This window comes from Cervus canadensis, chromosome 11 (genome assembly GCF_019320065.1).
Source record: "Cervus canadensis isolate Bull #8, Minnesota chromosome 11, ASM1932006v1, whole genome shotgun sequence".
Classification (NCBI taxonomy): Eukaryota; Metazoa; Chordata; class Mammalia; order Artiodactyla; family Cervidae; genus Cervus; species Cervus canadensis.
This window is the reverse complement of record NC_057396.1, coordinates 68,879,551-68,893,556: the sequence shown is the minus strand read 5'-3', so window position 1 is coordinate 68,893,556 and position 14,006 is coordinate 68,879,551. Positions and strand designations below refer to the sequence as shown.

General features: G+C 53.4%; 1 protein-coding gene across 1 annotated transcript in view; it reads right to left on the bottom strand.

Moving 5' to 3' along the window:
- Nucleotides 1–13,786, bottom strand: part of TSPAN18 (tetraspanin 18) — a 199,406-nt gene extending 185,620 nt beyond the window's left edge. The window contains exon 1 of the mRNA XM_043482776.1: nt 13,475–13,786. The gene's annotated coding sequence lies outside the window, so the exon portion shown is untranslated. The remainder of the gene's footprint in view (nt 1–13,474) is intronic.
- Nucleotides 13,787–14,006: the final 220 nt, after the last annotated feature.

Sequence of the window (14,006 nt, the reverse complement as noted above, 5' to 3'; positions counted from 1 at the left end):
TCCTCAGCCTCACAGAACCAGCAGCAGCGGCCTCAGAGGTCTCTCTGTTTGCCTTGGCTGTGCAAGCCTGCTTCCCCAGCAAGAAGCCGCTGGAAAGGAAAATAAAACAACAACAAAAAGCCTTTTGATCTGCCAGTGGACGTCCTCGTCCAACCCTGGGGGAAGGTGGAAACCACTCTCTGGAGTGACCTACTAACCCCTCTTTCACAAATGCTCTCCAAAGGGCCCCAGGGTCTTTCAAAGACCCCACTAGGCCAGACTCCTGGCCCCATGAGATGAAAGGGTCAAAATGACATCTGTAGGGACTCAGCGGCGATGGGCAGGGGCCAGGAAGAGGCCAGAGAGGACCCGGAAACCACGGAAAGAGAAGATGGCCATGGACCCAGGCTGGCCACTCCACAGGAGGTGGTCACCACAGATTGTCTGCTTGGAGGAGCAGCGAGAAAGAGGTGTGTCCCAGAAAAGCAATTCAGCTCAGCAGTGGGGAATCCAGCAAAGGCATCACACTGTCCACACAGGGGTACGCCAGGCACCCACCCCGAGACGGCGCGGCTAGTAACTGACACGGGGCCGTGCCTCTCCCCTGCCCCGCGGGCCACTCTGGAGCCTCCCTACGTCTTTGGGGACAGTTCTGCTGGCTCCGGGAGCCCCTACTCAGGCACCCCCATTCGGTCTCTTGGCTTGAAGGCAGGCTGGAAGCTTCCAGAAGCTGATGCCCCCAGGAGCCACCCTCAACCAGTGAGAGATGGAAGTTGGTGACCACCTGCTGGACCAAGTCTGAGGGGTGCTTCACACAGTCTCTGGGAGGGTCCCCAGCGGCACGGGGCCCCGGTTGCCCACAGCAGGAGGCGGCCTGTTAGCACATCTTTGGCTCTCCTCCCCTCCCTGCCCACTCGCCTGTCTGAGACAACCTCACCACACATACACTCTTTGTACCCAAATCCTTGCTCAGGGTAGGTTTTCGGAGACCCCATCTAGACCAAGGCAGAAGTGTACATGCTAAGACAGGACAAATGAAAAAATGCACCATGCAAAGTAGAAAGGGCGAAATGCCTCCAGGGGCACAAGCCCCCTCCCTTCAAGTTGCAAATGTTCAACGATGCAAACATGCCCCTGGGTGCCAACTGTTACACTGGTACTACTCTGCTCTTCAAGGCACTGTACTGAGAGGTTAAAAATGTTTTATTTATTTTTGTATCGTTTGTGTGAAAAGTATTACAAACCTGTTACAGTACAGTACTATATAGCAGATCGTGTTAGTTGGGTACCTAGGCTAACGTTGTTGGACTTACACACTGGACTTACAACTGTGTTCTTGGAATGGAACTTCATACGTGATGGACCTACTGTATATAGGACAAATATACATATATATACATGTATACTGGCAGACTTGGTGGCTCAGACGGTAAAAGTGTCTGCCTGCAATGCTGGAGACCCAGGTTCGATCCCTGGGTTGGGAAGATCCCCTGGAGAAGGAAATGACAACCCACTCCAGTACTCTTGCCTGGAAAATGCCATGCGTGGAGGAGCCTGATGGGCTATAGTCCATGGGGCCACAGAGTTGGCCATGACTGAATGACTTCATTTCACTATACTGTATATAAGACATATATACATATAGTTGGGTACCCAGGCTGTTAGACTTACAAACTGGACTTAACGAACGTGTTCTTGGAACTCCTTCATACGCGAGGGACCTACTGTATATAAGAATAACAGGCGCTATATACACAGCTGTGCTTATTGACTGGGCAAACAATTCAGCAGGGTTGGGGGTTGCTCACAATGGGTCTGGGTAAGGAGATGGGCTTAAGACTCAGTTTCCATTGAATCTGCTTTTGTTCTATTTCTATACTCTCTTACTATGTTTATTCTGATTATTTTTTTCTTTGGTCTTTTATCAATAAAAAGTGATTCATTTCAAAGAGTTTCTGGAAAGTAAAGAAAAGAAAAGAAAAAGAACTATAGAGAGGGAGAAAACCCAGAATAAGCGACCCCCCCCGACTTCCTAGGACACTCCCACTTCCTCCTCACCTCCCCGGCCCGTGGCCTCCCTCTAGTCCACCTGCAGCACCACGGGTCCCAGTTCCCTTAGAGGTTTGGCAGCTGCTGTCAAACAAAGGAATTAAGGGCTGGAGGTGAGCTCAAGACCAGGTGACAGACCTCTAAGACCCCTGGATCCTGATTTCCTCCCACTCTGGCTGATAAGACATGAACTGGCTCCAACAGAGAAGACCTTGGTGTCCCACAGAGGAGCAGAGCCAGGGAACAGACCGTGTAATGCTGGGTCTCTAAAGAGATGATCAAATTAAAAGAGGCTTTTAGGGTGGGTCATTGTCCAACCTGACTAATGCCCTTATAAAAAGAGATTTGGACCCTCGGGGGACACCAGATTGAACCCCTAGAGGACACCAGATTGGACCCCCAGGGGACACCAGAGGTACACGTGCACAGAGGACCCAGTGAGCAGACAGCCTGCTGCAAGCCTAGGAGACAGCCCTCAGAAGAAACTGAATCTGCCAACACCTTGATCATGAACTTCTACCCTTCTACCCAAAACTGTGAAAAATAAATCTGATAAGAATTAACTTAGTTAGTGCTCGCAACAACCCAATAAATCAGGTATTATTTTTAGCACCATTTTATGGACAAGAAAGTGATGAACAAAGAGGCTGAGTAACTTGCCCATCGCTGCAGAGCTGGTGAGTGATAGAGTTGGGAATGTAAACCATCCCTTTGGATGAGATAGGGCTTGTAAGTGCCTGGCACCCTGAAAGTGATCAATATGTGGTAGCGGCACTCTTCACCCAAAACAACCTGAAAAAGACTGGTCTGCAAAGGATAAAAATGGAGGAAGGCATTTTGTGAGCACCTGCCAGGTGCCTGGGACCCAGGGATGAGCCAAGGCTGACAGGGGTTCCACTAGAATGGGGAGGTGGAAGTTAAATAATCACACAGACAAGTCAACAATCACCCAATTTTAACAAACTCCTGTTAAGAAGAGGATAGTGGAGCCAGCGGGGCTTCCCTGGTAGCTCAGCTGGTAAAGAATCCACCTGCAATGCAGGAGGCCCTGGTTCGATCCCTGGGTCAGGAATATCCCCTGGAGAAGGGATAGGCTACCCACTCCGGTATTCATGGGCTTCCCTTGGTGGCTCAGACGGTAAAGAATTAGCCTGCAATACGGGAGACCTGGGCTCTATCCCTGGGTTGGGAAGATTCCCTGGAGGAAGCATGGCAACCCACTGCAGTACACTTGCCTGGAGAATGCCCAGGGACAGAGGAGCCTGCTGGGCTGTGGTTCATGGGGTTGTAAAGAGTTGGACATGACTAGAGCCTAAGCACACAGCGCAGTGGAGCCATCAGAGCCAATGGGTGAGAAATTTGGCCCACTTGGAAGTCAAGGAGGGCTTCTTGGAGGAAGTGATAGGATCCAAAGGATAAAGGGAAGACAGGTAGCTAAAAAAGGAGCGAAGGATTGTAGTGACTGGGGAAGAACATTCAGAGTGGCCCTGTGCAGGCAAGGGCAAGAGAAGGAAGCCAGGTGGCGGTAGGCTTGGGTGGCAGAGTGGTCAGAGGTTGCCGGAAAGTCTTAGAAACGCAAGTGAGGTGCTCGCTTCGGCAGCACATACACTAAAATAAACGCAAGTGAGAACGTGGAAGTGTTTCCAAAAGAGCGCAACATGGCTAGCATGATCACATTACACAACAGATGCTTCCTCTAACAAAGCATGCAGGTTGAACGTCAGTAAATTGAATTTTATTTTTAAGGCGGTAGGGAGGAACGGGAATCTGAGAGTTAACTGTCTGTAAATGGGATGAGGAGCTTCTGATCCAGCTGGCATTTCACAGATCCCGCCACCTCGAGTGAGGTACACCCGCTAGGTAATAATACCGGAGGAGGACTGGCCTTCCTTGTGGCAGCAGGCGGGTGAGTGTCTCTGCTGGTCGTGGCCGTCTGTTCCCCTTACGAGTCTCGGGGCACCGGAAGCTTCTGAACACGGCTCTCCCCAGCAGGCCACCACACAGCCTGTTTCCTGGTACCCACAACCTTCCAGGCTCCTCTTCCCCAGCTCCTCCTCATCCCCCAAGCTTTAACTTGTACTTACTTCCATGTGGAGACCTTTGCTGCCCCAGCCTCCAGATGTAACTGCCTTTCATGAGTTTGTCCCGCCACCCCTGGCTCCCCGCGGGTTTGTCCCCATATATCCCCAGTGCCCCCACTTAAGGGGGTTACCGGTAGAGGCCTTGGTGCACAGCAAAGGAGGATGAGATCCCAAAAAGCTCTAAGAATTCATTCATTCATTCATTCATTCAGCATTTATGAACACCTATGAGCATCCATCTATTTTGTCCTGGGCACTGAGTTACACATGCTGTGGGCTTCATGGAGAATGAGACAGGCAAGTCTCCGCCCTCATCCCACTGAGGAAAACACATCATAAATAAAATAATTAGAACAATTCCAACATTCATTGAACACTTTTGAGGTGCCATGTTATATTCTAAAAGATACATTTATGCACTTTATCTTTATAAAGCCTTATGATGGTGATCATTTCACAAAACATATAAAAATTGGGTAATCATGTTATACATCTGAAACTAATATAATGTTTCATGTCAATTAGACCTCAATTTAAAAAAATAACCTTATGGTGGTACAGAGAACTTAAGTATTTGGTTAAAGGCCACTGAAAGTCATGAACTGTGGCTGAACTGGGACTTGAACCAGGGCCCTTATGCTCAGAACGCCTAACCCTGCATGGCATGTTGCCTCTTCTGCTTTCAATGCACGGGATGCAGCTGTGTATCTGAACCTCCACAGCTGAGCCTCCAAACCCTCCAGGGTCCCTGTGGGATGGGCTCGGGGGCTGGAAGCCTTAAGCCTCAGCTAGTCCGTCCTAGACCCCTTTCTTGTGCAGAGAAGTCGGGATACCGCCCCCGGGGTATCCCCAACTTGCCAACATCATTGTGATCTCTGGTGCTGAAGGTGAATCTAGGATAAACAGCAAGGATAATTCATCAGGACCAGACATTCTCAACCTGAGAGGAGATGGACACAACAGGTACCCCCCAACAAAGACAAGGTTAAAAAAAAAAAGTAAATGGTGCCTTTCCTGCAGTCCTTTCAAATCATTCTTTCTAGAAAACATCCTATCTGCAATTAGTCACGATTCACATGCATTGATGTTTCTTAAGCCCATATTGAACACCCGACACCCTTCCAAACCTGTTGTATGCTGTGTGCTAAGTCACTTCAGTTGTGTCAAACTCTTTGCGACCCCATGGTCTGTAGCCCACCTGGCTCCTCTGTCCACGGGATTCTCCAAGCAAGAATACTGGAATGGGTTGCCATTTCCTCCTCGAGGGGATCTTGCTGACCCAAAGGATTGAAACCACGTCTCTTACATCTCCTGTATTGGCAGGCGGGGTCTTTACCACTAGTGCCACGTGGGAAGCCTCTCCAAGACTGTTGGGAGGGAACAAACATGGAAAACAGCATCTGACAAATGTCAGTGGTGGACAGAGCATGTCTGATGCAGATGCTACCTCTTCTGATGCTTATAACTAGGCCACTAGTGGGTGTGAATCCTCACTTTATTGATGAGAAGACTGAAATGTACAGAGATTCAGTTCAGTTCAGTTCAGTCGCTCAGTCGTGTCCGACTCTTTGCAACCCCATGAATCACAGCACACCAGGCCTCCTTGTCCATCACCAACTCCCAGAGTTTACTCAAACTCATGTCCATCGAGTTGGTGATGCCATCCAACCATGTCATCCTCTGTCGTCCCCTTCTCCTCCTGCCCCCAACCCCCATTACTAATTGTATAGTTGAGTGACCTTGAGTGATAACATACCCACCTGTTATGGATTGAATTGTGTGCCCCCCAAAGCTGTGTTGACATCCTTACCGCTGGTCCATGACCTTATTTGAAAACAGGGTCCTTGCCAATGTCATCAAGTTCAGATGAGGTCACTAGGCTCTAATCCAATGTGACTGGAGTCCTCATAAGAAGAGGAAGGACAGACACAGGGAGAACAGCTTGTGATGACAGAAGAGGAGACTGGAGTGATGTGTCTACAAGCCAAGGAACACCAAGAACTGCCAACAGCCACCAGGAGCAAGGAAGGACCCCCCCACCCCAGAGCCCTGCTGACACCTTGATGTTGGACTTTCAGCCCCCAGAACTGTGAGAGGATGAATGTCTGTGGTTGGAAGCTCCCAGTTCAGGGTATTTATCACTGCAGCCCCAGGAAACCAATTCAGCCTCATCGGGCTCTTGAGCTGGTCCTAAGCTCTGCCGCAGTGTTTAGTGGGGAGGGGCTGCAGCAGCTGACGTCTGGGGGCAGGAGTGAATGAGGTGTGTTTTAGGGACCTCACGGTGCCTGACTCATAGCCTAACTGGCTTGCCCCCCCACCCCTGCTTCGCAGAGAAGCCGTGGGCATCTTGGTGGCAGCCGCAGTGGGAGGCCAATCTTTCTGTGCCCCCAGGAACAATCGTCCCCTCTACTCAGGGGGACACAGGCCACCTCTGAATCCTGTCTTGAGGAGCCAAACCTTCCCAAAGACCCTTCCACCCCAGTGTCCAGTCCATCAGCTACTCCTGGGAGGTCTTCTGCAAGGGAGGGGACAGTAAATCCCCATTATCCTAGGGGTGTTTATATTTTGGCTGGAGGAGCCCCTCATTCCCCGGGGGCTAAAAATGCAGACAAAATGAGTACCCTGGGCTCGCCCTGGGGAGGGAGCCCTGTATGTCAGGCACCAGGTGGTGGCGGGCTGCCGCGCCCCCAGGAGGCTGAGGCGCTCTTGGCCAGCGAGAACGCGGCAATCTGTCCCAGCCAGAGAGGCGGCCTCTCTCAGCGGCACCCCCAGGCCCCGGGCCCACAGTGGTAATTAGACATGAAAAGACGGGCCTAAATCCAAGGGCCGGGGCTCCAAATTCTTCTCCCATTTCACATGGAAGCCGCATTAGTTCAACAAGAGAGCCCAGCCCGAGGCCACCCAGGATGGGAGCCCAGACCCTCTCCATCCAAGAGACGGGAGTGAAGGATGGGTGTGTTGGGGGGCGGAGGGGAGGACGCTGGGGAGGCGGGGAGCACTTGGAGCCTCGCCTCAGATGCTGGCCACTGGCCAGAGGCATCACTCCCTTCTAACTCAAGTGGGCGAGGAGGAATGCGCAAACATCCTGACACCTACTAAGTGCCAGGCGCTTAGTTAGCTCTATAGCTTTCTACATCCTTTCCATTTTACAGAGGAGAAAACTGAGGCGCAGAAAGATGCACTCATGCTAAGCAGACGAGTCAGGATTCCAATCGAAGTTTGACCATCTTACTGTTCTCAGAAAAACAGGGCTGGGAAGCCTCATTAGACTCCCTGTCTTTACTTGCTCAGTCCCACAAGGAGTGAAAGGGGAAGTAGGAGGCTGCAGAGATGGGACAGGAAACCCAGGTAACTTTCTGTGTCATTTGGGGGGTACCCCAAAGCTTGAATGCACAGCAGTTCCCAAAGCAGTGTATGTAGGGCCCAAATGCCTATGGCTTTCACTCCGAGTATTTACAGCCAAGCCTTCTCATGCCCTAGGGTTGCTGCCTCAGCTTCCGGATAGTTCCTGCAGCCTCCTCCAGCCTCCTCTCCCCCTGCCTCTTGCACACACAGAAGATGAACACAGAGCTCTTCCCCATTAGGGCACGGGAAGAGGAGACAGAAGAAGTAGGCTCTGGAGGGTCTTGGAAGAAGTCCTCAGAGCAGCAAATTTCAGTAGGGCAAAGGAGGCCATGGGAGCTCTGGGGCGGAGGTCAAGGGCCTGGCTCTGCACCCTTGCTGTGTGTTCACAGGCCAGTCCCTTGGCCTCTCTGAGCCCTGCCTCTTTCCTGTGTATTACGGGCACTACATCATCTGCCCAGAGGTCGTTTCCAGGTATACGGTCTGTAATCTCCTAAGAGCAATGCACATCAAGGATCATTAAGGAAAGGAAATATCTGTGTAGTTTAAGGACTAACTACGTGCCAGGTCTACGCTAGAAGCTTCAAATGCATCATCTCAGTGAATCCTCAAAGCACTCTATCCAGGAAATAGAAATGCAAGGAGTTAGTACCCGGTAAATAGCAGCCTCCCTTGCAGCTGGTTTGGGGCCAGGTGACAGTTCTGACCGATGCACCAGAGCTGAAGTGACGTGTGTCACCTCCCGCTGAGGCAGTGGAGTCTTCCCGGGCCTTTTCCTTCTCCATCGCTCTCCTCTCCTTCTGCAGTAACCATGGATGCCACATCACCCAGGATGTGCAGCTATAACGACGGTGGAGCCACCATCCGCCGGGGTCCCTAAGTGACCGTGTGGAGCAGAGATCCACGCTAGACGAGTAGCGTGAGTGAGAACTGAACCCACACGGTTAAGCCACTGAGAGTCTGGGGTCACCTGCTGTGGTTGCTGGTGTTACTTCGCTTGACACTGGAAACCAAGGCCACAGAGTCAATAAACGGCAGGCACAAGAAGCAAGTTCACATCTGTGACTCCAACATGCATCCTCTGTCAACTACAACTTTCTGTGGCTGAATGAGATCATCCCCTTCCTATAAGCAATCTTGTCCCCAAAATCTCCTACCTCTCAGCATCCCCAGGACGGCTGAGTAATCAACACAGGATGAAAAAAGAGCATCCCATAAAGCACTCTGAGCCTGGAAGATGAGCAAAAGCAGGGAGGAGGAGGCCTGATCATATCTCAGGGAAATCTTTCCTGGGCTTTGGGGCTCCACAGGCGGTTTTGGTGGGAGAGAAACATCACAGAATGGTTTCAAGCACAAAAGGGTAAAACAGATCGACCTAGGATCTAGTTCCAGTCCCCCCCAACTTACTGGCTTGCTTTTTCTGAGCCCTACATTCTAATCTGTGAAACAGGGGCGATATCTGAACCAGCTTTCAGGGTTGGAGGTGAGATGAAGCATTGTCTAGGTCCTGGCTGACGGTAAGCACTCCCCAAACATCTGCCATCGTGAAGATCATTGCTGGAATGGCTCAGAGAACAGCCTCTGCTGGAGAGAGATGAGGCCACGGTGCCGCTAGAGGCTGCCCCGCCAGGATGGCTGACATAGCCCAGACCACGGGTCTGGCCCAGCCCACGTCCCTGCAACAGACTGAGGGGCAGAACACTGAGAGGGAAGCAGGGCCAGCCAGACATAGTGCAATGCAGCCGAGGAGCCAGATTATTTATTTTAAAGTCGAAAGTGTCTTCTAGGAGGATGGCCTTTTATTTGGGTGAATCTGGGAGTTGTTTATCAGCTTAAACTCATTATCTGCACATATGGTCTTCGTACTATGGTTAAGGGTGGGAGACAAAGGATGGGCATCTACTAGCTGATGAAATATCATCCCTCAAGTGCCAGAAAGCAGGATATTTTCAGTGACGTCACATTGGGCTTCCTGCCACAAGGATGGGGCTATCATGAGAACACGCACAAGGTTTTAACTCAGGAGTCCCTCCAGTGAGGCAGGGAAAGGAAGAAAAAAGAAAACAAGCAACAAAAATATTCACCCTAGTCTTCCATCTCTAAAGCAGACACACACACACACATATACCATGCCCCAAAATATCAGAGCTGGAAAGGGTCAACATTGATCCCCCCCCATTTCACAGTAACAGCAACTGTAGAAGTAATAATAATGACAGTGATGATACTGAATGTCTGCTGAGCATTTACTACCTGCCTGGCACAGTGCTAAGTGTTTCACATGTTTTATCTTGTTGATGTTTCGCAACAATCTGAGGGAGTGTTATCAGTCCCATTTTACAGATCAGGAAACTGAGGCACCAGAGGTTGCATGGCCTAAGGTCACATGGCTAATAAGTAGAAGAAAGCTGACATTCAAACCCAGGCAGCCTAACTGCCTCACCATGTTGTGTCTAGAGAGATGGGGAAACTGAGGCTCAGAGAGGGGTGGTGACTCACTCGAGGCCCCACAGCTCCAGCTGTAATAGAATTGGGGCTAGAACACAGGTCTCCTTACTCCTGATCCAGCTGGTCCAGTGACCTTTCCACTGCATCCTGTTGCCAGTCAGTAAGTACACACACGCATATGACTAGCGCACATGGTTTTGCTCATCTCCAAGTGGTTTAATTACTAATTAAACCAGTAGTCTTGCGTACCAACAAGGGGCAAGGGCTGGACCTGAAGATAACAAGTGCCGAGATGAAAGATCTGCTTTGCCCGCTGCAAACACTGGGGCTCATCTCTCTCTCTCCCTCTCTTCTTAATCAGCGTTTCATTATCTGCACACTCTATCCCCCAACCACCCAGGGCAGAGCGCTGATGCGGGTCCAAGGTGGCAGCCCGTGCAGCAGGAGGAGCCCAGGCTGGCGGGTTACTTCACAGCATCAGATTGCGAAAATACCCATCAACCCATCATCTGCTCTGGGGGACCAAAGTGCTGGCTTCCAAAGGGCCCCCTCCCTTTGCTGTGTCCCAGCTGAGCATGAACAAATGTTCCTGGTTTTTCCTCTCAATGGCTGATGAAATAGACCGGAAAAGCAGCCCTCTGGAAAGAGGGGGTCCCTAAGAGGGGCCACCATTTGCTCTTCCCAGGAAAGAGCAGACAGTGAAAGCTGGACAGACATCCAGAGAAAGGTAGCGGACAAGCCTGCAGGCAGAAATGAGGAGCCCAGCAGGAACTGGTCACAACATCACCCTCTCTGTCCCCAAGTCACAGTCTGATGGCTGACAGGCTCCTGGTTCACGTTGCTGTGCGGGGCAGAGCGGAGCAAGACATGGCCAGGAGAGGTGCCCCCGGCTGGACGGAAGACAGGGCTGCCTAGCGCCCTGAAATGTCAGACTCTCCTGACTTGAAGTTGCAAGGCCTCCTCAGAATCTCCTGGGCCGACACTCTCATCTTACAGGTTTATCCTGTTCTCCATCCCCATTCTGTCTCCCCCAACCCCACCCTGGCCCCAGACCATTAAAAACTCATTCAGTAATTCAGGTAGCTGTTTCCCGGCTGACGAGGCAGTTCTGAAAGGAAGCAGGGGGCCAGTTTTTGCTGGATCAACCCAAGGTGTCCTAACTACTACTCCAGATGAACCGATGCCTCTAAAAAGTGGCCTGGAACTTTCATCCATATACTGCCATTTCAGCCTCGGGCTGGGTAAAGATACCCCACAGGTCTGCCATTTGAATGTGTCTGGGGACTGTTGGACCAGGAGACCTGAAATTCTACTGGATCAGAGATCTTAGAGTTTCCCAGGGAGCAGACTAAGCCCACACATGGTACTCAAACATGGACGTCAGATGCCCTCGGAGTCTCAATCCCCTCCTCTTTTCGGGGCAGGTTGGCTGTGAAGGGGGTGGGCAGGGAGGATGGGTAGAAAGCAGACCTGCCAGCCTTCTGGGGGCCCCTTGCTCACTCCCAGGTTCCAAGGGCAGGGCTATTCGGGGCAGGCTTCCCTCGGCAGAAAAACGAGTCATAAAAAACAAAACTGAACACAAACAAAACAACTCCTTTTGTTTTCTGGCCCCATGGAATGTCTTGAAGACAAACCCAGAGACAGCAGGCCTCTCCACCCTTTCCTCTGTCTCCTCCCTCCATGTCCTCCTCTATGCAAAATAAAAACCATGCTGCTCTTTCTTCATGGCAACTTTGTCCTACAGCAATTTGGAGCATCCAATAAAAAACATTTGCTATACCGAAAGCAAGAACCTCAGCTCTCTTTCAAGGACCACCCCGTCTCTATCACCTTTGCAGGGGACTCTGGGGACACGAGAGGAAGGAGGCGGGGGTGGGGGTGCTGCCCAATGAGCCACTGTTTGGAGCCAAGAGAAAGATGAAAATTTCCACCGGCTGCTACGAGGCCACTGAACATTCTTAGATTTGCTCAGTTGTACTCACTCAGGGTGCTGGGAGGAGGGAGAGAATTAGAGAAAGATGAGACCACAGTCCCTATAGTGTCCCTTCAATTTTGAACAGTCCCACACATGGCAAAGACGATGCTCTTCACAGAAGCCAGCAGTTTTCCGCTTTCCAAGGCCTTAGCACAGACTCACAGATTCAACACACAGGGGCCCTGAGGTCCCACAGTGGGACACACAGCAGATTTCCACCAATAATTGTAAAATGATCGGATGAATGCGGCCTGTGGACTCCAGACCCCAAGAGGAGGGGCTCTTGTTGACTGAGAAATTTACCACTGGACTGCTAAAGTCTTTAAGGCGCCCCCATCAACCCCACCCTGTGCCCAGAGAAAGGATACACCCCAAGACCCTCAACACCACACACACCAGAAAGGGATCTGACCAGATCCCTGGAACAAAGGTACAACTTTCACAAAAAGGGTGCATTCAGCCGTTTAGGTTTCAGGCTCCATAGAAACCTCAGAAAGTTAATTCTCCCATCCAATCATTTCACACCGATTTGCTGTTAATGTAAAGTTCCCCTCCTTTTTGTTTTTCTGAGGGTGAATTTTTTTTATTCACCCAGACATCCTGCCAGGTCGCCCAAGAAAAACCAGCTTCTGAAAGCCAAGCTTTCCAATGCAGTTATAACTGGGGGCACCCTAGCTTCACACTCCAACCCTCTCCCCCATCTCGCCTGGGGTGCGGTGCTCCTCAGGGGGGGTCCCCCGGGCGTTGGGGGCTGGTCTGTGGTTGCGGTCTGTAGGTCCTGCATTTCTGTGCGTTTGTCTCTCTGGAACCAGGACTCGCCTTTCTAGGGGTGAAAGGGCCAGAGAAGGGCGCCCCCTGGCGGGAGCCAACTCCCCTCAATCCGGCCCGGACGCCAAGCCGGCGCGAACCCACCCGTGCCCGCCAACCCTCCAAGCGTTCTCTCGCTGCGACCCTAAATCTGGATGTGCTTGAGTTTCGGATTCACCGAGCACCTACCGGAGTCTCGGCTTCCCCAAACCGCACACACCGCGTTCGGAGTAAAGGGGGACCCCCCGAAGAAAAGCGTGGCGCCCCCGCCCCGCTTCCAGGGACCCCGAAGACTGCCGGCCCTCAGTGGCCCCGCTGGGGCGGGCAATCCCCACAGCCCTGATCCTCGCTCCTAATCCCTAGCCCCTACCTGCGCCCCCCCGCCCCATCCCCTTACAGAGCGGCGTGGCGCGCACCCCCTCCCCTCCGGACTCAGCCCTCGCCTAGCCCCCCGACCTCGTACCCATACCTGCCCCCCACCCGGCGCCGTTCTGCAGGCGTCCCCCACTCACCCGGCCCGGAGCGTCGGGCCGCGCTGCACCTGTCCCCGGGGGACGCCGCCGGCCCTCGGCGGGTTCGGAGCGCGGATGCGGGCGAGCACGTCTTCCCCGCCCCTTCCCCAGCCTCTAGCCGAAGTAGAACTCGGTTCCCGGGCTTCCCCAGAACCATCCTAGGAGCTCCGCCCATTCCACCCCAACCCCTACCACGCCGGGGAGGGCGCGCTTGGGTCCCCAAGTCCCCCGGGGGGCGCGGCGGCGGAGCGCGCGGAGGGCGCGGAGGTGCGGTGCCCTACCTTCCAGCCGCAGCGGCCGGACCCCGCGCCAACTCGCGTCGGCGGCCGCGGGGTAAACTTTCCCCCAGGCGGAGAGGCGCGCTCGCAACTTGCTCGGCGCCCGCTGCCTTCCCGGCGGTGGCGGCGGCGGCGCCGGCGCGTCCGGGGACCGACCGGCGCGAGGCGGCGGCTGCGGCCGCGGCGCTGGCTCGGGGCTCGGGGCTCGGGCGGCCTCGCGCGGCTCCGCGATGGATCGCTCGGCGCTGCGTCCGCCCCGCAGCCTGGAGCCCCGGAGTCGCCGGCGGCTGCTGTAGCCGCCCGCCCGCCGGCCCGCCCGCCGGCCCCACCTCCCCGCCGCCGCTCCGTCCCTCCCTCGCTCTCGCCCGCGCGCCCTCCCCTCCCCGAACCTCCTCCCCTTCAGTCTCCAGCCGCCGCCGCCGCCGCCGCTGCCGTGAAGGCACGTCTCCTCCGGCGGGCCGGCCCCCCTCGTTCCCTCCCGGCCTCGGTCCCTGCCTTCTGGACGGCATCCCGGCCTCGCCCCGGGGGCCCCTGG